This window comes from Solanum dulcamara, chromosome 3 (genome assembly GCF_947179165.1).
Source record: "Solanum dulcamara chromosome 3, daSolDulc1.2, whole genome shotgun sequence".
In the NCBI taxonomy this organism is placed as follows: domain Eukaryota; kingdom Viridiplantae; phylum Streptophyta; class Magnoliopsida; order Solanales; family Solanaceae; genus Solanum; species Solanum dulcamara.
The window spans coordinates 29705372-29729874 of NC_077239.1; positions in this window are offsets into that span (position 1 = coordinate 29705372).

Genomic DNA, 24503 nt, shown 5'->3' on the forward strand with positions numbered 1-24503 from the left:
TTTAACGGTTCAATCCCCTGTTATGTTTGGCGATGTAGTTATTGGATTCGAGTTATTACTTAATCTTACCCAATTCGGTGCTCGATACTCCTCCCAAGATTCAATGCACATAAAACTCCATCCAATCAACTCAATCTACTCATATCGACAAGTCTCATTTGGAACCTTGTCAAATTATCAATTCTATCACAATCAAACCTATTCCAGTCATACTATCCGATCAAGTATAGTTTAAATATGCATTTATAACATCATATAATTCTATCCAATCATTCCTCTACTCATTTAGTAAATCTTTTCGGGACTCATCAAGACTCCAAGGTTCTAAATCAACAATTTAAGGTAACAACATATTTAAAAAAATCAACAAAACTTGTTTAACACATATCAATCAACTCATACCAACATGTAGCACATCACTTTCTTAACTCAACAACATCAACGTAATAAAAAATTAGTTAATAGTTGAAAGGAAGACCCATTTGGACATAAATCTATCAATAAACTCCATTCTTATGAACATTTAATATCAAAGAAGATGTAGGGCACATGGGTGGACTCAACCCATATTTTGAGTAGTCTTACATATCTTGGTGAAGACTTTGAAGGAACCTTGACGTTAGGTCTTCAATTGAAGGCTTGAATCCTTGAAATTTTTGAAGGTAATTATTGTTGGAGATGGATTAAAAGAGAAGAGAGTGGAGTCTAGGGCTTTTAGAAAGAGGCACAAGACTGAAAATTATGGTCCAAATCATTCAAGGCTAGAGTATATATAATTAGGAAAAAGTCTAATTTGCCCTTCCTCAAAAATCTGAAAAAGATGAGCTAAAACTCTCCTAGCGCTATAGTGGCGCGCCACGCCACTGTAGCGCCAAGTCAATTATAGGCTGAAAAACCCTGTAACCTAATAGTGGCGCATCGCACTAAGGACCAAACTACTGAGGCTGTTTTCTGGTGCTATAGTGGTGCGTTGCACCCTTGCAACGCCAAGCCTAAATTTTCTAGGTTCTAGAAAATGGGCTTAAAAACCCTGCACACCTAATAGTGGCGTGTCGCGCCAAAGACCAAACTACTGAGGCTTGTTTCTGGTGTTATAGTGGCGCATCGCGCCACTGTGGCGCCAAGCCCAGGTTTTTCTCAGTTATAGTCCAGGCCTAAAATTCCTGCAGCACTAGTCCATTGTAAGATAGTCATAACTTTTGACTTTGAACTCCAAAAAATTCAATCTTGGTGGCGTTGGAAAGAAGACTCAAACACCTTTAATTTAATAGGTCATGGTACACCATTTCGTTATATGCAAAAAGATAAGGTCATTGGAAGTCGACCCTTATACAAACTCATTTAGAAACTTAGCCAAGACGAGTCCTTTGGAGTTGGCTTGGTTTTAGGGATCTCTTATGACCCTAAATCACATCCAACACTCTCCAATTTCTTAGGGATTGAACATAACTCATGCATGCACTTTACAATCGTCTAGTACGATCCTATACGTACACGAAGAATGGTCCGAATCTTAGTGAAAATATTTGGGGTGTTACATTATCTCCCCCTTGGGATCATTCATCCTCGAATGATGAGTAAACCAAGGATGGACTCGAGGGGTAAATCACAATCAGAATTCAGTCATTCAACCAATCAAATTCTCAAAATAATTTACTATCCGAACTCAAAAATGCACATACGAATTCAAATCAAGAAAATAAACATTATCTTCAACCTTCTCATCGATAGGCACAAATAAATGCGAATATTTAGCTTTTATATTTTCCTCCGCTTCCCATGTGGCTTTCTCAATGAATTTATTTCTCCACAAGACTTTGACTGAGGCAATCTCCTTGTTCCTCAATTTGCGGACCTGGCGATCAAGGATTTGGACCAGAACCTCTTCATATGACAAGCTATCCTTAACTCCAACACTATCAATAGGGACTACCAATGAGGGATCGTCCAAGAACTTCTTCAACATTGAAACATGAAATGCCGAATGAATAGCGGCTAGTTCCGAGGATAACTCCAACTCATAAGCGACACTCCCAATCCTTCTCATAATCTGGTAATGACCAATGTATCGAGGACTAAGATTTCCCTTCCTTCCAAACCTCATGACGCCCTTCATGGGTGATACTTTCAAGTATACCCAATCATCCACCTAAAACTCTAAGTCTCTCCTCCTCACATCGGTGTAAGATTTTTGACGGCTTTGAGCCATCTTTAGCCTATCTTGAATAATTCTCACCTTCTCCATAGCTTGGTGGAAAAAATCAAGCCCAATCAACTCAACTTCACCAACCTCAAACCACCCAATTGGTGATCTACACCTCCTCCCATACAAAGCTTCGTAGAGAGCCATTTGAATACTTGCATGATAACTATTATTGTATGCAAACTCTATGAGAGGTAAGTGATCATCCCAATTTCCTTTGAAGTCAAGTACACAAGCCCTCAATATATCCTCCAATGTCTGGATAGTGCACTCCGCTTGGCCATCTGTCTGGGGATGAAAGGTTGTACTAAGATTCACCTTTGAACCCAGTCCCTTCTGAAAGGATCTCCAAAATTGAGAAGTGAATTGAGATCCTCTATTTGAGATGATAGACAAGGGGACCCCATGCAATCTGACGATCTTCTGGATGTATAATTTTGCATAATCTTCTATGGTGTCAGTAGTCTTAACTTCCAAGAAGTGAGCTGATTTCGTCATCATATCCATAATCACCCAAATTGAATCATGTTGTTTTTGGGACCTCAGCAAACCTGTAATAAAGTCCATATTGATCATCTCCCACTTCCATTCCAGAATTTTTATGTTTTGAGCTAACCCACATGGCCTTTGATGCTCAACTTTAACCTATTGGTAATTCGGGCACTTGGAAATAAATTCTGTGATATCTCTCTTTATTCCACTCCACCAATAAACTTCTCTCAAGTCATGATACATCTTTGTAGAGCCAGGATGAATAGAGCATTTGGAACTATGTGCTTTGGCCATAATCCTTTCTCGAACATCATTAACATCTGGGATGCACAATCTATTTTGGTACCTCAACACATCATCTCCCCCTTTGGTAAAAACCATCACCTTTTATTTGTGAACAACTTCCTTCAATTGGAGAAGGATAGGATCTTAGTCTTGCTTCTCTTTTACCTCTGCCATGAGTGAGGATGCAGACCCATCCCAAATATTAACACCACCTTCATTATTCTCTTCAAGACGAACTCCCAATCGATCTAATCTATGCACCTCTTTAGCCAAATCTTTCCTTCCCTCCTCTATATGGGCAGTGCTACCCATAGACAACCTGCTAAGAGCATCAGCAATAACATTAACTTTACTGGATGATAGAGGATGCTCATATTATAATGTTTGAGTAACTCGAGCCATCTCCTTTGCCTCAGGTTGAGTTCTTTCTGGCTGAAGATGTATTATAAACTCTTATAATCGGTGAACACATCAACATGCACTCCATACAAGTAGTAGCTCCAAATTTTAAGAGCAAATACCACCGCTGCCAGCTTAAGGTCATGAGTTGGGTAATTTTTCTCATGAATCTTAAGTTGTCTTAAAGCATAGGCTATCACTTTTCCTCTCTGCATCAACACACATCCCAAACCAGCTCTAGATGCATCACAATAGATCGCAAAATCCTCTATTCTATCGGGCAAAGTTAGAACAGGAGCAGTGGTCAGTTTGGTCTTCAATTTCTGGAAACTCTCCTCGCAAGCATCAGACCATTAGAACTTAGCCTTCTTTTGGGTCAGCTTGGTCAATGGTGATGATATGGATGAGAATCCCTCTACAAACCTTCGATAATAGCCAGTCAAACCCAAGAAGCTTCTTATATCTATTGGGGATGTGGGTCTGGGCCAATTTTTCACTGCCTCAATCTTTTGAGCATCAACCTGAATACCATCTTTAGATATAATGTGGCCGAGAAAAGCCACTGATGCAAGCCAAAATTCACATTTGGAGAACTTTGCATATAGTACCTGGTCTTTCAAAGTTTGCAAGATGACTCTAAGATGATAGGCGTGCTCCTCCTCATTGTTGGAGTAAACCTAAATATCATCAATGAATACAATCACAAACATATCAAGATATGGATTAAATACTCGATTAATGAGATTCATAAAAGATGTAGGAGCATTAGTCAACCCAAAGGACATAACCAAGAACTCAAAATGGCCATAACGGGTCCGAAAAGATGTCTTTGGGATGTCACACTCCCTCACCTTCAACTGATGGTAGCCCGATCTTAGGTCTATTTTTGAGAAACAAGTGGCACCCTAAAGTTGATAAAATAAGTCATTTATTTTGGGGAGCGGATATTTGTTCTTTATGGTGACCTTGTTTAGTTGCTTATAATCAATACACATTCTAAGGGACCCATCTTTCTTTTGGACGAATAGGATAGGAGCACCCCATAGTGAGACACTCGGCCTAATGAATCCCTTATCTAAAAAGTCCTTCAATTGTTCTTTCAACTCTTTCAACTCAGACAAAGCCATTCTATAGGGAGGGATAGAGATAAGCTGGGTATCAGGAAGGAATTGATCCCAAAGTCGATCTCCCTATCAGGAGGGACTCCGAGAAGATCTTCAGGAAACTCGTTGACTATCAGAACCAACTCAAGGGATGGAAACTCAATACTGTCATCTTTCACTCGGACGATGTGATAAATACACCCTTTTGAGATTAGTTTTATGGCCCTAAGGTAGGAAATAAACTTACCCTTAGGCACGACAGGACTACCCTTCCACTCTATGACCGCCTCATTCAGGAATTTGAACCTGACAATCTGAGTCCTACAATTAATAGAGGTATAACAAACATAAAGTCAGTCCATGCCAAGGATCACATCAAAATCAACCATATCCAACTCAACTAAGTCAGCCAAGGTATCCTTGTGATGGATTGACACAGTGCAATCTCTATATACTCTCTCAACTAAGACAGAATCACCGACAGGAGTAGCTACACTTAAAGGCTCAAGAAGATATTTAGGAATTTTATTGAATTTACTAGCCACATAGGGAGTCACAAAAGATAGTGTGGCTCTGAATCCATAAAAACATAACAGTCAAGAGAAGAGACTCGAATCATACCCATTATGATGTTTAGGGAGTTCTCCTGATCTTGGCGACTACCCATAGCATATAGACGATTTATACCTTCGTTCGTACCTGAAGTAGTGCCCTTCTGATACCTCTGGCTGGTGGTGCGGTGGTAGAATACTGATCCCTATTGCCCTATGTTAGACACTCCCTCTGAAAATGGCCCACCTGGCCATATTTATAACAACCCTTATCTCCCTCTCTACACTCTCCTAAGTGGAGCTTACCGCACTTGCCGCATAGTGGCTTTCCTTTCAAACCTCGACCCACGCTACCCTTTGATTGAGAACCCTGGGATCTAAAATTTTAGTGACTCTGTCCCTGCCGATCATACCTATTATATGGCATAGGTGCACTTACGGTGGACGAGGCATAGTTGGAAGACCTCTTCTGGAAGAAGGACCAGTTGCCCTTGTTCTGCCTATGTTCATTCTCATGTCCAGCTGATTTTTCCTTCTTGCTCAGATGCTCCTCCCTATCTTTCCTCTTCTCACCCTCCACCTGTTGAGCATACACCATTAATCTGGAAATATCCATGTCAGAGATCAACAATGCAGCTTTTTACTTCTTCTTCACATGTCTTTCTAATCCAAAGACAAATTTTCTCATCTTCGACCTTATATCTGGGATCATCTCTAGAGCATATTTGGACAGCTGGATGAACTTTAGACTGTACTCTTTAATGGTCATACCCTTTTGTTTCAAATTCACAAATTCTTCCACTTTCGCTTCCCTCAATTCTCTGGGAAAGAAGTGATCAAGAAAGGCTCCTTCAAATTCATCCCAAATAGCAGACTGAGCATCTTCACCTCTACTTTGTTCCCACTAGTTATACCAGATATTTGCCATATCCTTGTGCTGATAAGATACCAAATCAAACCCCTCGATCTCCATAGCATGCATAGCTTTCAAGATCTTCCACATCTCATCAATGAAATTCTGGGGTCTTCATCAATCTTAGAACCCGTGAATACCGGTGGATTCATTCTCAGAAAATCTCTAATCCTCGTGGCAGCAAATGGCTCTTGAGAACTAAAGCTAAGAGTTGGCGAACTCTGGTTACCATTGCAGGCAGCCACTAATTAAGTGAGCATAGCAATCGTTCCTCGAAAATCTGCCTCCGACGTTGGTGCAAGCGGAGTAGTAGGCACTTGAGGTGCCTCTGCATACCTTACAGGTCGGATCCTAGCCCTCGATGGGTGCATTTCTGACTGTGGCATCTTTGTATTATCAGCATTTTTCTGGCTGGCTGTACTTTTAGGAGGCATTGTCTACAACTTATAAATACATGAATTAGAAAGGAAGTCTAATAGAGTTTAACTCTATCACACGAGTTTAGAGTATGAAAGAAGTGAAACAATTCTTAATGTCTTATAACCTCCTGATTATAAGTGTGGTGCACAATACACCCATAAGCAAGACTCTACTAGACACGGCTTCATAGACTCCCTAGGACTCTTAAACTATGTGCTCTGATACCATGTTTGTCATACCCCGGGAGGATACCCTAGACGTGGCCAGCACTCGAAAGCTATTTTTAGCCTTCAAGCGAACCACCTGGTCCAGTCACACTTTCATTCATTCACATTCTATCAGCGGAAGACTCAATCATAAGGGTACTATTCATAATTTAGGGCCAAAGGCCAAACAAATACCCAATCAATAACTAGCTAGAATAAAACTAGTCAAAACGACAATTCAACATTTCCACACTCTAGTCTATGAAGCCTCTATCAATAATCCAGAAGGTGCCGATAACAAGTCTATGGCTACCAAAAATCAAAATAAAGCAAGCAAATCAAAACTATAAAGATAATCTTGGTATCCTCCAAAAACTGGGAGGACTCACCAACTAGATGGAAGTGAATAGATCTTCAATGGTGCATCGGTTGATGATCTCTAGTACTTATCTCTGAATCATAAAATGATGCAGGACAAATGGCGTCAGTACATGGAATGTACGAGTATGTAAACTGGCTAAATGAAACAAACATCAAGGAAGAATCAAATCAACTCAAAATCTCAACTCAGGAGAAAGAACAACTCGATCAAGTGTCCTAAGTCTAAACAATAATATGGTTTAGATGAGACCAATCACATATAATTCAATCCAATCCGACTCAGAGTACTATCAAGACTTATATGTGAGTTTCTCTTATACGACAATCATCACTTATGAGCTAGTGATAGTACAATAAGCCGACATTGTTGCCACGTCCGTTTATACCTTGCCAGGGTATGAATGAATCAACCAATCATGAATCCATATCCAACCAAGTCCTATAAGGTCAGGACAATAATTTAGGAAACATCCGACTTTAACAGTTCAATTCCCTCTTATGTTTGGCGACATAGTTATTGGATTTGAGTTATTACTTACTCTTACCCAATTCGGTGATCGATACTCCTCCCAAGACTCAATGCTCATAAAACTCCATCCAATCAACTCAATCTACTCATATCGACAAGTCTCATTTAGAACCTTGTCAAATTATCAATTCTATCACAATCAAACCTCTTCCAATCATACTATCCGATCAAGTGTAGTTTAAATATGCATTTATAACATCATACAATTCTATCCAATCATTCCTCTACTCATTTAGCAAATCTTTTCGGGACTCATCCAGACTCCAAGGTTCTAAATCAACAATTTAAGGCAAACATAATATTTAAGAAAATCAACAAAACTTATTTAACAGCTCTTATCAATCAACTCATACCAACATGTAGCACATCACTTTCTTAACTCAACAACATCAACGTAATAAAAATTTAGTTAATAGTTGAAAGAAAGACCCATTTGGACATAAATCTATTAATAAACTCCATTCTTATGAACATTCAATCTCAAAGAAGATTTAGGACACATGGGTGGACTCAACCCATGTTTTGAGTAGCCTTACATACCTTGGTGAAGACTTTGAAGGAACCTTGATGTTAGGTCTTCAATGGAAGGCTTGAATCCTTGAAATTTTTGAAGGCAATTCTTGTTGGAGATGGATTAAAAGAGAAGAGAGTGGAGTCTAGGGATTTTAGAGAGAGGCACAAGACTGAAAATTATGGTCCAAATTATTCAAGCTAGAGTATATATAATTAGGAAAAAGTCCAATTTGCCCTTCCTCAAAAATCTGAAAAAAATGGGATAAAACTCTTCTGGCACTATAGTGGCGCGCCACGCCACTGCAGCGCTAAGTCAATTATAGGCTTAAAAACCTTGCAACCTAATAGTGGCGCATCACACCAAGGACCAAACTACTGAGGCTGTTTTCTGGCGCTATAGTGGCGTATTGCGCCCTTGCAGCGCCAAGCTTAAATTTTCTGGGTTCTGGAAAATGGGCTTAAAATCCCTACACACCTAATAGTGGCGCGTCGCGCCAAGGATCAAACTACTGAGGTTTGTTTCTGGCGCTATAGTGGCATGTGGCGCCATTGTGGCGCCAAGCCCAGGTTTTCCTCAATTATAGTCCAGGCCTGAAATTCCTACAACACTAGTCCGTCGTAAGATAGTCATAACTTTTGACTCCGAACTCCAAAAAAATCAATCTTGTGGTGTTGGAAAGAAGATTCAAAGACCTTTAACTTAATAGATCATGGGACACCCAGTTCATTATATTCAAAAAAATAAGGTCGTTGGAAGTCGGCCCTTAGGGATTAAATGTAGCTAATTGTTGGGTTATTAAGAAATCATAAAACTTGTGGATTATGGCTATTGATGTGTATAGAGGGAGTGTTTATGCAAATAATTGTCTGTGTTTATGCTTGCTATTCCCTGTGAAATACTTGAGTGATGTGCATCATAAAATAAAGGGCGAATGTGAATTAGTGTTGATAAATATCATGCCAGGAACCTACTAAATTACATATGGCTGTAGGTTATGATTTAATCTATATCATAAAAAGACTCTTAATAGTGCATGATAGTGATTGCGTAATGTTGTGAAGTTTTCTATGCATTTAGTTATGGTGGTTCTGTGATTGATATGTGGTGTGATTGGTCTACAATCTCAAGACCATAACATCCATAATCTTGAACTTGCTCTACCCAAAAGGGATGCCTTAAATAAAGAAGGCTTGATGAAATATTGTTAATGAAGGGAAAGATAGAATGAAACTAATAAAATGACTATTTGTGAATAATTACATGCAATGAGCCTGATTACTTGATTGTTCTAGTATGTGAACTATCTGATTGTGATATTAGATCGGGTGTCGTATTCTAATACATATATTAGATCGGATGTCATGTTATGACATATATATTGGATCAGATATTGTGTTTAAATACATATATTAGATTGGATGTCACATTCCGACACATACTAACTATTGGAATGGGTTTCATGCTAATACACTAGCATTTTGGGTATGAGTTTCATAAGAGATCCATTGTGTGACTATCATCTGTGAATTGTCTTGACTATATGTGTGATGATAGACAAGCTGAGCGAATTATAATTGAGCATGCCCATCCTTTGTAATTAATTGATATGAAAGGACCTAAGGTCCAAGTGTTATCATGTTGATTATTGTATTTGAGATTTACATTGTGAAACTGTATATTGATCTTAAAATGGTAAATTGATAATGTACTTCTACATATATGCATGTTCAGATTATGTTAGTATTGCTAGATACATCCATATTGTTGGTATGAGGCCGCGGTAAACAAGTGGAGAGTAGTTGATGTGTGGTTTAGTTAGATTAGTGACTTAGATTCAGATATTAATGATGTCCTGTTAGTACATGAGAAAAATAGGGATTGGGGGAGAAGTTAGAGTTACTATCTCTGGCCAGGCCGCTCTGGCAGGAGTAATCCTGTTATGGCGAGGCTGCCACAATGGGTTAGGTTCCGCCACAGCTGGCTGGTATGGATGAGAGTGAAGCTTAGGTCCCTTAAATGTTTAACTCTTTCAAGTGAGATGTTAATTATCCTAGTTCCATATGTTGGTGTGAAAACTAAAGATAGTAGACGGGCTAGACAGAGTTAGTAGTAGCCCATAGTTTGGAAACTCTTCTCTGTGATAGAAGGTCTAGGCCTTGATCTATATTAGAGTTGGCAACAGACCAACTACAAGAGATAAAAGTTAGGCTTAAACTACTCTAATGAGGTTAATGGGAGTGATAATAGTTTATGCATAAACGTTTGGCGAGTATATTTTCTTAAGATCATGCCTTCTTCTTGTTAATATCTTTATATTATGTGGTAGGTATAGGGTTGACCAATGAAGCCTACCTGTATGTGTTGTTTGTATTGATACTACTCTTGCTATGCCACTTGGCATAGTTTGGTTTCAAGGTCAGCGATGTTTCTTAGGTAACGACAAAGATGATTCTCCTACTACTTCTACTCTTCCTTTCTTATGGTGGGAGTTATGTCATTACTTTATTTATACTCTGTATCTTTAGAAGCTCTTGTACCTGTTTAGAATAGTATCCGTGGGAGTGTTAGATTGTTCCTTGTAATAAACCATCTAAGTTTTTAAGTTGATATAAAGTGATTTTATAACTCTTTTGACCTATTATTGGTAATTGTTAAACTTCCAAATGATATTTTTAAAGGGTTCTCTTATCTAGGTATTAGAGTAGGTGCTAGTACGGCCCGATGGGGTGGGTTGTGAAAGAGTAAATCCTTGAGTTATTCTCCCTCTATTTGATTATTGAACTCTTCTTAATTTCTTTGCTTCTGAGTGGCGGTGAGTAAGCTATGCTATTATTGATCTCGTTGGTAAATTATTAGGCCCGAGGTTGTGTCAAGGACTAGCCAAACTCTAGGTTAGTTCTTCCTACCTTAGCAGTATGGTAGTATTAATATTATAATTCTACTCTGTGTCGTTGCACTTGTTTGAATGTTGGTGATGGAATGCATTGCATTAGACACTCATGGTTTATATGTTTTGTGGTATGATTTCGTTTCATGGATTGGATTCACACGCCTATTTCGAGAAAGATTATTTTTACACTAATACTCTTTTAAACTTGTTTTAGAAGGAGAGCCTTGGAGTAACTGATAAATTTACTGCCATGTGACCAAAAGGTGATGGGTTCAAGATTTGGAAACATCCTCTAGCAGAAATACAAGGTAAGGCTACATACAATAGACTCTTGTGGTCGGGCCCTTCCTCGGATCCTGTGCATAGCGGGAGCTTAAGTGCACCGGAATACCCTTTTTACTTTCTCTACTTTGATTGTTCTATCTTATTTGGGTTGCTTTCATTACTTGCTTTTCCATATCGCTTTAAACTTCTTATTCTTATCTGACTTCTTTTTTTATTTTACTAAGCCGAGGGTCTTTTAGAAATAGCTGTCCTACCTTGGTAGAAGTCAGGTCTGCGTATACTTTACCCTCCCTAGACCCCATATTATGGAATTTCATTGGGTTGTTGTTATTATTATTATTACTCTTTTAAACTTGTTTTAATAGGAGTCGTAACACCTGGACTACTAGATAAACTGATTTTCGAGATATATGAGGTGTAGCACCCCAAGTGTTTAAAGTTGTCTAGCATCACATATCAAAAGTTTACAAGCCTAAATTTGAGAGTTTTATTGTAACACCATGCGCGATTCAAAAATATTTGTTTTAAATTGGAATTTGATAAAATTATATTTCAGTTTCTTCCTAAATTGTCTTAAACAATCCTGAAAAGTTCTTTAGTTACAAGATATTTGTGCATGTATTTTTTTAAGGAAATTTTATGATTAATTAATATTTTTGTTGAGATAGTAAATTTAGTCTATCAACAAATTATTATTTTGTGATGTATATATTATTCAAAATATTTTTTTATTAATTATGATATATTCAAAGAATTATATATATTTTATAACAAGCGTATGCAATATCCGAGTGCATATATAATGGGATGAAGTTATTGAAGTTTGGAGGAAAGGCCATATCACTAATCTTTAAAGATATGTGGCATATGGACATTAAGATCTTTGCCAGCAATGTGTGTGTGTATATATAAATATATATATATATATATATATATGGAAGTGGAGGAAAGGCTGTATCACTATTTTTTAAAGATATGTAGCATATGGACATTAAGATGTTTCCCAATTGTGTCTCTCTCTATATATCTATTGTCATGAATCAATTTCTCAGGTCATGATGACGTTTATTATGACCTACCAATAGACAAGTCGACCCATATTTTAGAACTGCGAGTAATGGAATATCAGGGTAGAAGACCAATAATTCAATCTAACAATAGTAATGAGGTAATAGGAGCATACATGAACGGGCCGAAGCAAAGCTAAATATATACAAATAAAAGATCGGTCCTAGAACCTGAAAATCACATGTATAGAGCTACCACAAAAGAGTACAAGTCCCAAAAGTAGCTCCCGGAAACACAACTGTCTCAAAAAGTAAAAAACAGGTAAAATATATGTACAGAGGGAGATGGGTAAACCCAGAACTCAATGTGCTCACCCTCACCTCTGATCATGACTGCATCTGGCTCAAATCAACGCCGGTAGCTAGTACTCAGACCTGCATCATCAAAAACAATGATGAGTGTAGTATGAGTACCAAAAAAATAGGTACCCAAAAGGCATCAAAGGCTGACTGTGCAATAAAAACAAAAGCAAACAGAAATGCGGGTAAAAGACCACAGCCAAAGACAGGGAACGAAGTAAATGTATGTATGTACAAGAGCGTTCTCAATCAAACAAAGAGAAAGAATCTAGATAAGTCCTCCGGGCTTCCATAAACCCGATGGATAAGCTCTTGTACAAGTATAAGGAAATAACTTTAACGGACTCTTATAAGCCTGATAGGAGCAAGGATAGCAGAAGTAAAATGATTTGAACCAACAGAGTTTCAATAATACCACCAATTTCCGGAACTTGAACCGAACCATCCCAAGAAGCTTTAACCCAAAGCTGAGAGTAGATGAAGACTTGAACCAAAGATTCATCAATGTAACATCCCTAAAAAATGCTCACAAATACCTTAAGAATGTCTTGGAAATAGGCCGCTCATTTAACACATTATCCTTAATCATTTTGGAAAATCCGAGTTTGGAATATATATTAAGGGGTCAAAACCTGCTGGAAAATGGTCTCAATAGATTTTTAGGACCCATTTATCGGAATAAAGATTTTTGAAGAATTCACAAAATAGTATGTTCCGCAACAGGACCGCGTTGCGGACTTGGGAAGGTCTTCTAGCCGAATTGAGTTTTTTTAAGGGGCATTTTAGACTTTTCCCAAATTATTAGTTAATGAACTTAGACATTTTTAGGACCTAATTCAACTCTATAAATTAACCTAAACCTCTAACTCTATTCATTCCCCTACAATTCATCTATCAAATATTTCTCTATCTACAAAAAGGCTCTCAAGGGTTTTCATTATAGACTTTAAGCAAATTCACTAAATCTCTCCATCAAAACTCTCAAGTTCTTCCAAATTAAATGGTGTTCTCAATCAAGGTATGTGGGTATTGATTCATGGATCCTTTCATCCATGAAGCTCAATCAATTTCTCAAAGTTTTCTATCAAACTAAAGTATTGTATTTTATGGGTTTTATGATCTCTATTCCAATTGCATGAATTTTGATTTAAAGTATGATCATTAGTCTATTTTGATATAAATTGATGGTTATTGAATTAAATTGAAGAATTTTTCCATGAATTCTCCTATTTTAATTTCTAGGGTTTATGATGCAAATTATGAGTATTTTCATTTATACTTCTTAATGATATTATCTATATGAATTATGTATGGGCTGATATAAAGTTTATGATCATGCATGTTTTCAGGTGAATTACATGATTTTCAAAGTCAATTAATTATGCAATTGAGTTTTATTCTAAGTTCAAGGTATTAATTTCATGCAAGTTATGAAGTAAGGTGACTTAGGGACCTATGTGGTGACCTAAGGCCTAACGATATGAATTATGCAAATATGATTGTAATGATGAAAGGACAATTCTCACATTACAAGTATGTTATGAAAATGAGGTACTCTATGATAAACCTATGATCATGACTATGATATATGATATTACGATCTTATGTTATGTACGTATTCCGTGGGATTTGACTTAGCATCGAGTTGACTTGAGGTGGGATCCCTACCAAAAGCCTTAGTAGCAGCTTCATGTCCCATAAACTATGTGCCACCGTAGGTTGCCTTTATGGCCTATCTAGTGGATCCACAAATAGCGCATGTTCATGATTAGGAGTCTACCTTGGCAAAGTAGTCTCCTCCTTCTTGATTTGGGTATCATTGGATTCCATGTTATAGTTCGCATGGTCTTATTGACGGTTATGGTTCCTATCCCACATATGTATGATCTCTTAAGTATGTTTTGATTTTGAACTTAATTTTTAAAATGCTTTGGTCAATATGATTTTCTCATGACTTTATGTATTCCATCTTATCATGTGATTTACTTGACCTTTGCATTCCATGATTTATGTTGCATGTCACGTCCTCATACTTAGTACATTCTAATGTACTAATGCATAATTTTTGTCTACATTGTCTCATAATGCAGGAGTTGAGGTTAAACATCCTAATCATCCATGGAACAGTATGCATTCTCTATCCGGCGGTGTTGTGGTGAGTCCTTATTGACCGAGGACTAGTTTCAAGATGATTACTATTTTCTTTTCAAAAGACTTTATTTACGTTGTATATTGAGGGTGAGCTAGGGGTATGTCTTAGCCCCCGCCCATACTTATATTTAGAGGCATCTAATTGGACATATATTTGAGTCTATGTTGTCATAAGATATTTTCAGATTTCTATTGATGGTTTTAGACTATCTTATGATGTTTCCGCTTTTATATTTTACCTTATGTATGCTTATGATATGTACAAAAGGCTTTGTTGGAGCCCTTTGGGGTTTCTATCACCGTGTTATGAATAGGCCCTAGGTCGGGTCGTGACAAACTTGGTATCAGAGCACAAGATTTTTTTTTCAAGCGTCCTATGGTGTCCAACATGCCACATCAAGTAGAGTCTTATTCATGGGTGTGAAGCGCGCCACACTTATGAGTAGGAGGCTATGAGGCATTTAGGAATTCTCACTTTTTTAATGATCCATGTCGTGCTATAGAGTTTACGTTAAGACTTCTTTTTCCTAATAGTCTTTCTTTGAGATTTTCAAAAAGATGGCTCCAAGAAGACCACCATTTCCAAGGGGAGAGAATATTAATGAAGCCCAAGCTTCCCTGGATCCTCAAGACATTGGTCTTCTACCGGACCAAGTGACTAATGCAGAGTTCTGAACTGCTATCACTATGCTACCCAGAGCAGTGACCAACCAAGTTGTTGTGGCTCCTTCTAATGTTTCTACTCTGGCCTCAAGAGTAAGGGACTTTGCACGAATGAATCCTCCAGAATTTCATGGATCAAAATTCGATTAGGATCCTCAAGAGTTCATTGATGAGGTCTATAAGATAGTGAGTATTATGGGGGTGACTTCTAAAGAAAAAGAGGACTAGGTGGCTTACCAACTTAAAGGTGTTGCTCAAATATGGTACACTCAATATAAGTTAGATAGGGTGAATGAAGGTCCTATCGAATGGGAAGCTTTCAAGCTTGCTTTCCTTAATCACTTTTTCCCTCTTGAGTTAATGGAGGCTAAAGTGTTAGAGTTCATAAATCTTCAACAAGGCAACATGGGGATGAGGGACTATGCCCTCAACTTTACCAATCTATGCAAGTATGCTCCTTCAATAGTTGCCGATCCACGTGCCCGAATGAGTAAATTCATATCGGAGGTGTCCGACTTAGTTGCTAAGAAATGTCGCACCACTATACTTGTTAAGAAGATGGACATATCTCGGCTCATGACTTTTGCCGAATAAATTAAAGGAGAAAAGCTCAAAGAAATGAGGACAAGGGATTCTAAGAGGGCCTAGTATGAAAGTGGGTTCTCCAATGCTAGGACCGTTGGTAGCAGTGGATGCTTTCATCAAGGAAAAAACTCGGGGAAAGAAGTTTGCTAAAGATAGGGTGCCATACCCTAAAGCTCAAGGTGAAGCAGGTGCAAATGCTAGTAACCTTTCTCTTCCAAAATATGCAAAGTATGGAAGAAATCATGGAGAAAAGTGCTTGATCGGAGTGGGTGCTTGCTATGGATGTGGCAAGATGGGCCATAAGCGATCCGAGTGCCCCCTTATAGCCAACAAGGTTGGAGAAGGTCGTCCTCTAGGAGGCCAAGTGCAAAAAGGTACCCAAGCTCAACCTAAGGATGGCCAATGCAACAACCGATTCTATGCTCTTCATGTTAGGCAAGAGGTTGGTGAGGCTCCCAATGTGCTCACGGGTATGTTACAAGTTTTTAACTTTGATATTTATGCATTGATTGATCCGAGTGCCAACTTGTCTTTTGTTACTCCTTACATTGCTATGAGATTTGATGTGTGCCCCGAAATGTTAATAGAACCTTTCTTGGTTTATACTCCTATTGGTGGTTCAGTATTAGTCAAAATAGCTTATAGAAATTATCTCGTATGGGTCTTGCACAAAGTTATTCCATGTGACCTTATTGAACTTGATATGACTGACTTTGACATCATTCTTGGTATGGATTGGTTACATGCCGCTTACGCATCTATATGTTGTAGAACTCATGTGGTTAAGTTTTACTCCCCTAATAAGCCTATTCTTGAATGGAAGGGTAATGATTTAGTGGTTAAGGATCGATTCATCTCATTTATTAAGGCGCGAAAAATGATTTTCAAAGGGTGCATTTATCATATTGTGTGAGTTAGGGACATTGATTCCAAAAATCCTACTTTTGAGTCGGTCCCTTTAGTTAATGAGTTCTTCAATGTGTTTCCCGATGATTTGCCTGGGGTTCTTCCTAAAAGGGAGATTGACTTTGGCATAGATCTCCTTCCCGATACCCAACCTATCTCTATTCCTCCTTACCGTATGGCTCCGACGGAACTTAAAGAGTTAAAAGAACAATTGAAGGATTTGTTGGATAAGGGTTTTATAAGACCAAGTATTTCACCATGAGGTGCTCCCGTGTTATTTCTTAGGAAGAAAGATGGGTCACTCCAAATGTGTATAGACTACCGGCAATTAAATAAGGTCACCATAAAGAACAAATATCTAATCCCAAGGATAGATGATTTGTTTGATCAATTAAAAGGAGCAAGCTATTTTTCTAAGATTGACCTATGTTCCGGTTATCATCCATTGAGGGTAAGGGAGTATGATATTCCCAAGACGGCTTTTCGAACAAGGTATGGTCATTTTGAATTTGTAGTAATGTCGTTTGGGTTGACAAATGCTCCAGCTATATTCATGGATTTGATGAATCGCATTTTCAAGCCATATTTGGATATGTTTGTGGTGGTGTTTATTGATGATATTTTGATTTACTCTCAAAATGAGGAAGATCATATGGGTCACTTAAGGATTGTGTTGCAAACATTGAGGGAAAAGAGACTATTCACTAAATTTAGTAAGTAAAAAATTTGGCTAAGAGAGGTTGCATTTCTTGGCCATATGGTGTCCGGTGATGGGACTAAAGTAGATCCAAAAACAATGGAGGCAGTTAAAAATTGGCCTAGACCATTATCTCCTTCAGACATTAGAAGCTTTTTGGGCTTAGCCGGATACTACAGAAGGTTTGTTAAAGGATTCTCATCTATTGCTTTGCCTTTAACTAAGTTGACATAAAAAAGGCAAAATTTCAATGGTTGGAAGAATGTGACAAAATTTTCCAAATATTGAAAGATTGTCTTACATCAGCTCTTATTTTGACATTGCCTGAAGGTTCAGATGGGTTTGTTGTTTATTGTGATGCTTCACGTGTTGATTTGGGTTGTGTCTTGATGAAATATGGTAAGGTTATAGCCTATGCCTCTAGGCAACTTAAAGTACATGAAAGAAACTACCTAACCCATTATCTTGAACTTGCGGCGGTTGTGTTTGCATTAAAAATTTGGCGCCACTATCTCTATGGGGTGCATGTTGATGTGTTTACCAACCACAGAAACTTGCAATATGTGTTTATTCAAAAGGACTTAAACCTTAGGTAAATGAGGTGGCTTGAACTCCTAAAATACTATGACATGAGCGTATTCTATCTTCCGGGTAAGGCAAATATTGTAGCCGATGCTCTTAGTCGGTTGTCTATGGGTAGTGTCGCACATATTGAGGAAGGTAAAAGGGAATTGGTCAAAGAGGTCAAAAGATTGGCATATTTAGGTGTGCGTTTGGTTGATTCTAATGATGCAGGCGTTCTTATACATAATATTTCAGAATCGTCTCTTGCGGTAGAAGTCAAGGCCAAGCAAGACAATGATCCAACTTTGGTCGAATTGAAGAAGTCGGTTGCCAAAAAATCTGGTAAGGCTTTCTCCCTAGGAGAATATGGGGTACTACGTTACCAAGGTCGGTTGTGTATTCCAAATATTGATGGAATAAGAGAGTTGATATTGAATGAGGCCCATAATTCTCGGTATTCAATTCATCTGGGATCCACCAAGATGTATTGTGACTTGAGGGAAGTGTATTGGTGGAATGGCATCAAGAAGGACATAGCGGAGTTCGTGGCTAAGTTTCCTAATTGCCAACAAGTGAAAGTTGAACATCAAAGGCTGAGAGGTCTAGCTCAAGAAATTAAAATTCCTACATGGAAGTGGGAAGATGTGAATATGGACTTTGTCACGGGTTTGCCTCGTACTAGAAGACAACATGATTCTATTTGGGTCATTGTGGACCAAATAACCAAATCAGCGTATTTTCTATCGGTCAAAACTTCTTATGGTGCCGAAGACTATGCTAAGTTGTACATTGGTGAACTTGTGAAACTTCATGGTGTTCCTTTGTCGATTATATCGGATGGAGGTACTCAATTTAGTTCACATTTTTGGAAGTTATTTCAAAAAGGTCTTGGCACTAAAGTCAAGCTAAGTACCACTTTTCATCCTCAAACAGATGGGCAAGCCGAGAGAACAATTCAAACCTTGGAGGATATGTTAAAGGCATGTGTGATTTACCTTAGAGGAAGTTGGGATGACCATTTGCCATTGATTGAGTTCTCTTACAATAATATTTATCACTCTAGAATCCAAATGGCTCCTTTTGAAGCCTTGTACGGGAGAAGATATAGGTCTCCTGTGAGGTGGTTTGAAGTTGGTGAGATGGCGTTGATTGGTCCAGATTTGGTAATTGATGCAATGGATAAAGTAAGGCTCATAAGAGAAAGATTGAAAATGGCTCAAAGTCATCAAAAGTCCTATTCGGACACTAGGAGGAGAGAGCTTGAATTTGATATGGATGATATGGTGTATTTGAAGATTTCACCTATAAAAGGGGTAACACAATTTGGTAAGAAAAGAAAGTTGAGACCTAGATATATAGGACCGTATATGATATTGAAACGCATTGGTAAGGTATCATATGAGTTATACTTGCCACTTGTGTTGGCTTTGGTTCATCCGGTATTTCATATGTCGATATTGAGAAAATTTGTGGGTGATCCAAATTCTATTATACCAAGGGAGAACGTGAGTATTGAAGAGAATTTGACTTATGAAGAGGTCCCGATTGAGATTTTAGACCACCAAGTGTAGAGGCTGAGAAATAAAGACGATGCATCTGTCAAAGTGTTGTGGAGAAATCAACAAGTAGAGAATGCTACGTGGGAAGCGGAATCGGACATGATGAAGGGATATCCTTATCTCTTTCCTTTCACTCAAGCCTAAAGGTACAAAGTTGCTTGTGATCAAATTGATTAAACTTCTACGCTTCATTTCCATATGTCATCCATATGCATGCATGATTCATGAAAAATGATTTCTCTCAAGGATTATGTTTTATTTTAATTATGAAGTTTACACGTTCTATGCATTTTTCAAGTGTCCTCATGTCCATGTTGGGTTTCTAAATTCTTTTTCCATGCTTTTTTCTGTATTAGTTGAATCTTATTCGAGGACAATGTTCCCAAGGGGGAGATATTTTAACATCCCTAAAAAATACTCACAAAATACCTTAAAAATGCATTGGAAATAGGCCGCTCATGTAACGCATTATTCTTAATCTTTTTGGAAAATCTGAGTTTGGAATATTGATTAGGGGGTCAAAAACTGTGAGAAAATGGTCTCGGTGGATTTTCAGGACCCATTTATCAGAAAAAGATTTTCGAAGAATTTACAAAATAGTATGGTCCGCGACAGGACCGTGTCACGGACCTGGGAAGGTCTTCTGGACGAATTGAGTTTTTTTAAAGGGCGTTTTAGACTTTTTCCAAATTATTAGTTAATGAACCTAGACATTTTTAGGACCTAATTCAACTCTATAAATTAACCTAAACCTCTAATTCTATTCATTCTCCTATAATTCATCTATCAAATATTTCTCTATCTACAAAAAGGCTCTCAAGGGTTTCCATTATAGACTTTAAGCAAATTCACTAAATCTCTCCATCAAAACTCTCAAGTTCTTCTAAATTAATTGGTGTTCTCACTCAAGGTATATGGGTATTGATTTATGGATCCTTTCATCCATGAAGCCTAATCAATTTCTCAAAGTTTTCTATCAAACTAAAGTATTGTATTTTATGGGTTTTATGATCTCTATTCCAATTGCATGAATTTTGATTTAAAGTATGATCATTAGTCTATTTTGATATAAATTGATGGTTATTAAATTAAATTGAAGAATTTTTCCATGAATTCTCCTATTTTAATTTCTAGGGTTTATGATGCAAATTATGAGTATTTTCATTTATACTTCTTAATGATATTATCTATATGAATTATGTATGGGCTGATATAAAGTTTATGATCATGCATGTTTTCAAGTGAATTACATGATTTTCAAAGTCAATTGATTATGCAATTGAGTTTTATTCTAAGTTCAAGGTATTAATTTCATACAAGTTATAAAGTAAGGTGACTTAGGGACCTATGTGGTGACGTAAGGCCTAACGATATGAATTATGCAAATATGATTGTAATGATGAAAGGACAATTCTCACATTACAAGTATGTTATAAAAATAAGGTACTCTATAATTTCAAGCCTATGATCATGACTGTGATATATGATATCACGATCTTATGTTATGTATGTATTCTGTGGGATTTGACTTAGCATCGAGTGGACTTAAGGTGGGGGCCCTACCAAAAGCCTTAGTAGCAGCCTCATGTCCCATAAACTACGTGCCACCGTAGGTTGCCTTTATGGCCTAGCTAGTGGATCCACAAATAGAGCATGTTCATGATTAGGAATCTACCTTGGCAAAGTAGTCTCCTCCTTCTCGATTTGGGTATCATCGGATTCCATGTTATAGTTCGCATGGTCTTATTGCCGGTTATGGTTCCTATCCCATGTATGTATGATCTCTTAAGTATGTTATGATTTTGAACTTATATTTTTAAAATGCTTTGATCAATATGATTTTCTCATGACTTTACGTATTCTATCTTATCATGTGATTTACTTGACCTTTGCATTCCATGATTTATGTTGCATGTCACGCCCTCATACTTAGTACATTCCAACGTACTAATGCATAATTTTTTCTACATTGTCTCATAATGTAGGGGTTGAGGTTAAAGATCCTAATTGTCCATGTAACTAGTACACATTCTCTATTCAGCGGTGTTGTGGTGAGTCCTCATTGACCGGGGACTAGTTTCAAGATGGTTACTGTTTTCTTTTCAAAAGACATTGTTTACGTTGTATAATGAGGGTGAGCTAGGGACATGTCTTAGCCCCTGTCCATACTCATGTTTAGAGGCATCTCGTTGGACATATGTTTGAGTGTATGTTGTCATAAGAGATTTTCAGATTTCTATTCATGGTTTTAGACTATCTTATGATATTTCTGCTTTTATATTTTACCTTATGTATGCTTATGATATGTATAAGAGTCTTGGTTGGAGCCCTTCGGGTTTTTGATTGTCGTGTTATGACTAGGCCCCAGGTCAGGTCGTGACTATCAAGGAATTAGGAAATTGAACCACGTGTAAGCTGGATCACAGAGTTCAATTGGGTAACTATAGCTAATGATTCAATGCGAGTAAGATAGACCATGGACTTCAATCGGGTAACTATAGCCATGGGGTCAAACACGGGTAAGCTAGACTACGGACTTTAGTCGGTTAACTATAGCCAAGTGGTCTAACACAAGTAAGATAGACCACGGGCTCGAACTGGGTAACTGTAGCTAAGGGATCGTACCAAATGAGAATCAACGATCAACCGAGTGTCATTGAGAGTACCCCAAACTGAGTGTCAAAAATACATCATCCCATCCCAAACCATATACAACCAGAATCATTGTGAAGACTCCCATACTCAAGAACCAAGCGATACAGAACAAAGGGGAGAATAAGGGTTTATAGAGGTTAGGTTTCAAGCTGTGTTGCTACCTTGCTAAAGCTCAAACTATCAGATTCAAGTCTACTATATCAGTCTACAGGGAGCTACCTGTCTAAAATGACATCGGAGAAATTCTAAGGCCCAATAACACCAAAATCGCACAAGTCTTAAGCAACACTAGACTAAGCCTAGACTACGGCCAAACATTCTTCCAACATATATAAAGCAAAGGCACAATATACATCACAATATGTGGATGGTTGAAAATAACAGGAGTCATCCTTAAACAGTCCAACAATTTCTCAAAATGGAGCCTAGGACGTGTATTCTAGGAATTTAGCATGCTCGATACCCCAACCCCTCCAACACACACAATTCAATATACAATTGCCAAATATGCTCAATCTCACATGGGAAAAATCGTAGCCTACCTATAGGCCAACGATGCGGGCTCCAACTCATGAAACCAGAGCTTTTCCCTTTCAAGCGGTATCCAAATGCTGCCACACTATAAACAATAGAGTCACAATGTTAATATGATCGTTATGATACTAGAATTATCGAATTCTGAGATGAGCCAATTTCGGAGTTAAAAATCAGGAATTATAAGACCCACTCTATAACTTAGGGAATTGACTCCAAAAATGGGCTCCAAACACTACCCTAAACTCATGTTCCAAAAAGAAACATAATTTACACAACAAATAGGCCCAAACCTATCATGTATTCATGATCAACTACAAAGCCCAAGAACACTAGAAACGCATGAAAAGGGGGAAATTACCTCAAAAGAAGGAGAAATTCTACATAATTTAGCCTGTTGAATCTCCCAAATCGTCCAAGAATTGAAGGAGAAAAACAAGTTTAAAGTTTGAGAGAAAATCTGGAAAAAGGGTCTTAAGAACAACCCTCTGATGTCGCTTTAGCGACCCCCGGTGATCGCTTAAGCAACACCTTTATTAGTCAAGCGCGCTAGCTGCAATCAAAAATCAATGTTGACAAGCAAGAAAAGGGATGCACTAACCCCCCCAAAAGGCGGGCATTGCTTTAGTAACCTCTGATCGCTTAAGCAACCAGTTTCTTTAGCGATAGGGCTATAGCTTAAGAGACACCCACCCAAGGGGGTTTGTCACTTTAGCGACCTCCTGGTAACTTTAGCGGTAGTCGCTTTAGCGATGGCACCAGACTCAGCTGGTGCAAAAATGAGCTAAGCATGCCAATTTCTCCGATAGGGTGCTCAAGAGTCATTCGGAACCCCATACGCGCAAAAAAGATATGCTACCCACCAAATTCGATGTTCCAGACTCAATGAAACATTTGAAATTCCCATACGAGGTTATTTTAATGAAAAGTGTGTCTGATACCCAAAGTGCCATTTTGAGTCAATTCCTTCAACGAGCCTCAGAATTAGACTGGAAGCCTTGAGAAGAGAACGAAGGGTTGTTCTAGACCAAACTCGACATTCTAGAGCTAGTTGCACTGTTAGAATTTTCATCTGAATGCATTTTTCAAGAATGTTAACCAAAGTCAACTATAAACCAATTTTCAAAGGCCAAAGCGCCAAATAGTCCTAAACTCGTACCGATTGCCTCGGTACTCATGCCAACCATGCTTCTAGCCTAATTTGGCTATTTTGGAGCTGGTGTAATCGTTAGAATTCCATTCTAAGGTCATTTTCCTGAAGTTGTGACCGAAGTTAACTTTTCAAGCTGTAACACTCAAAAATAGGAAAATAGGCCTAAAACCCGAACGAACGACCAGGCGAGCGAACAATCAGTGCCAGCAAGTCATAAATGACTTGGGGTCACTACAGGAATGCTCTAAATGATGGAATGAATGCTTTAATTTAAAAATGACCTGGAGGATCATCACACACACACTTATATATATATATATATATATATATATATTTCTTTTATCTCTATATTGTCACCATCTTCTATTTTGGGAAAAGATTTTATCTTTGAAAAAAAATATCTCATAGCAAACCGACGTTTTATATATATATATATATATATATATATATATATATATATATATATATATATATATATATATATATATATATATATAT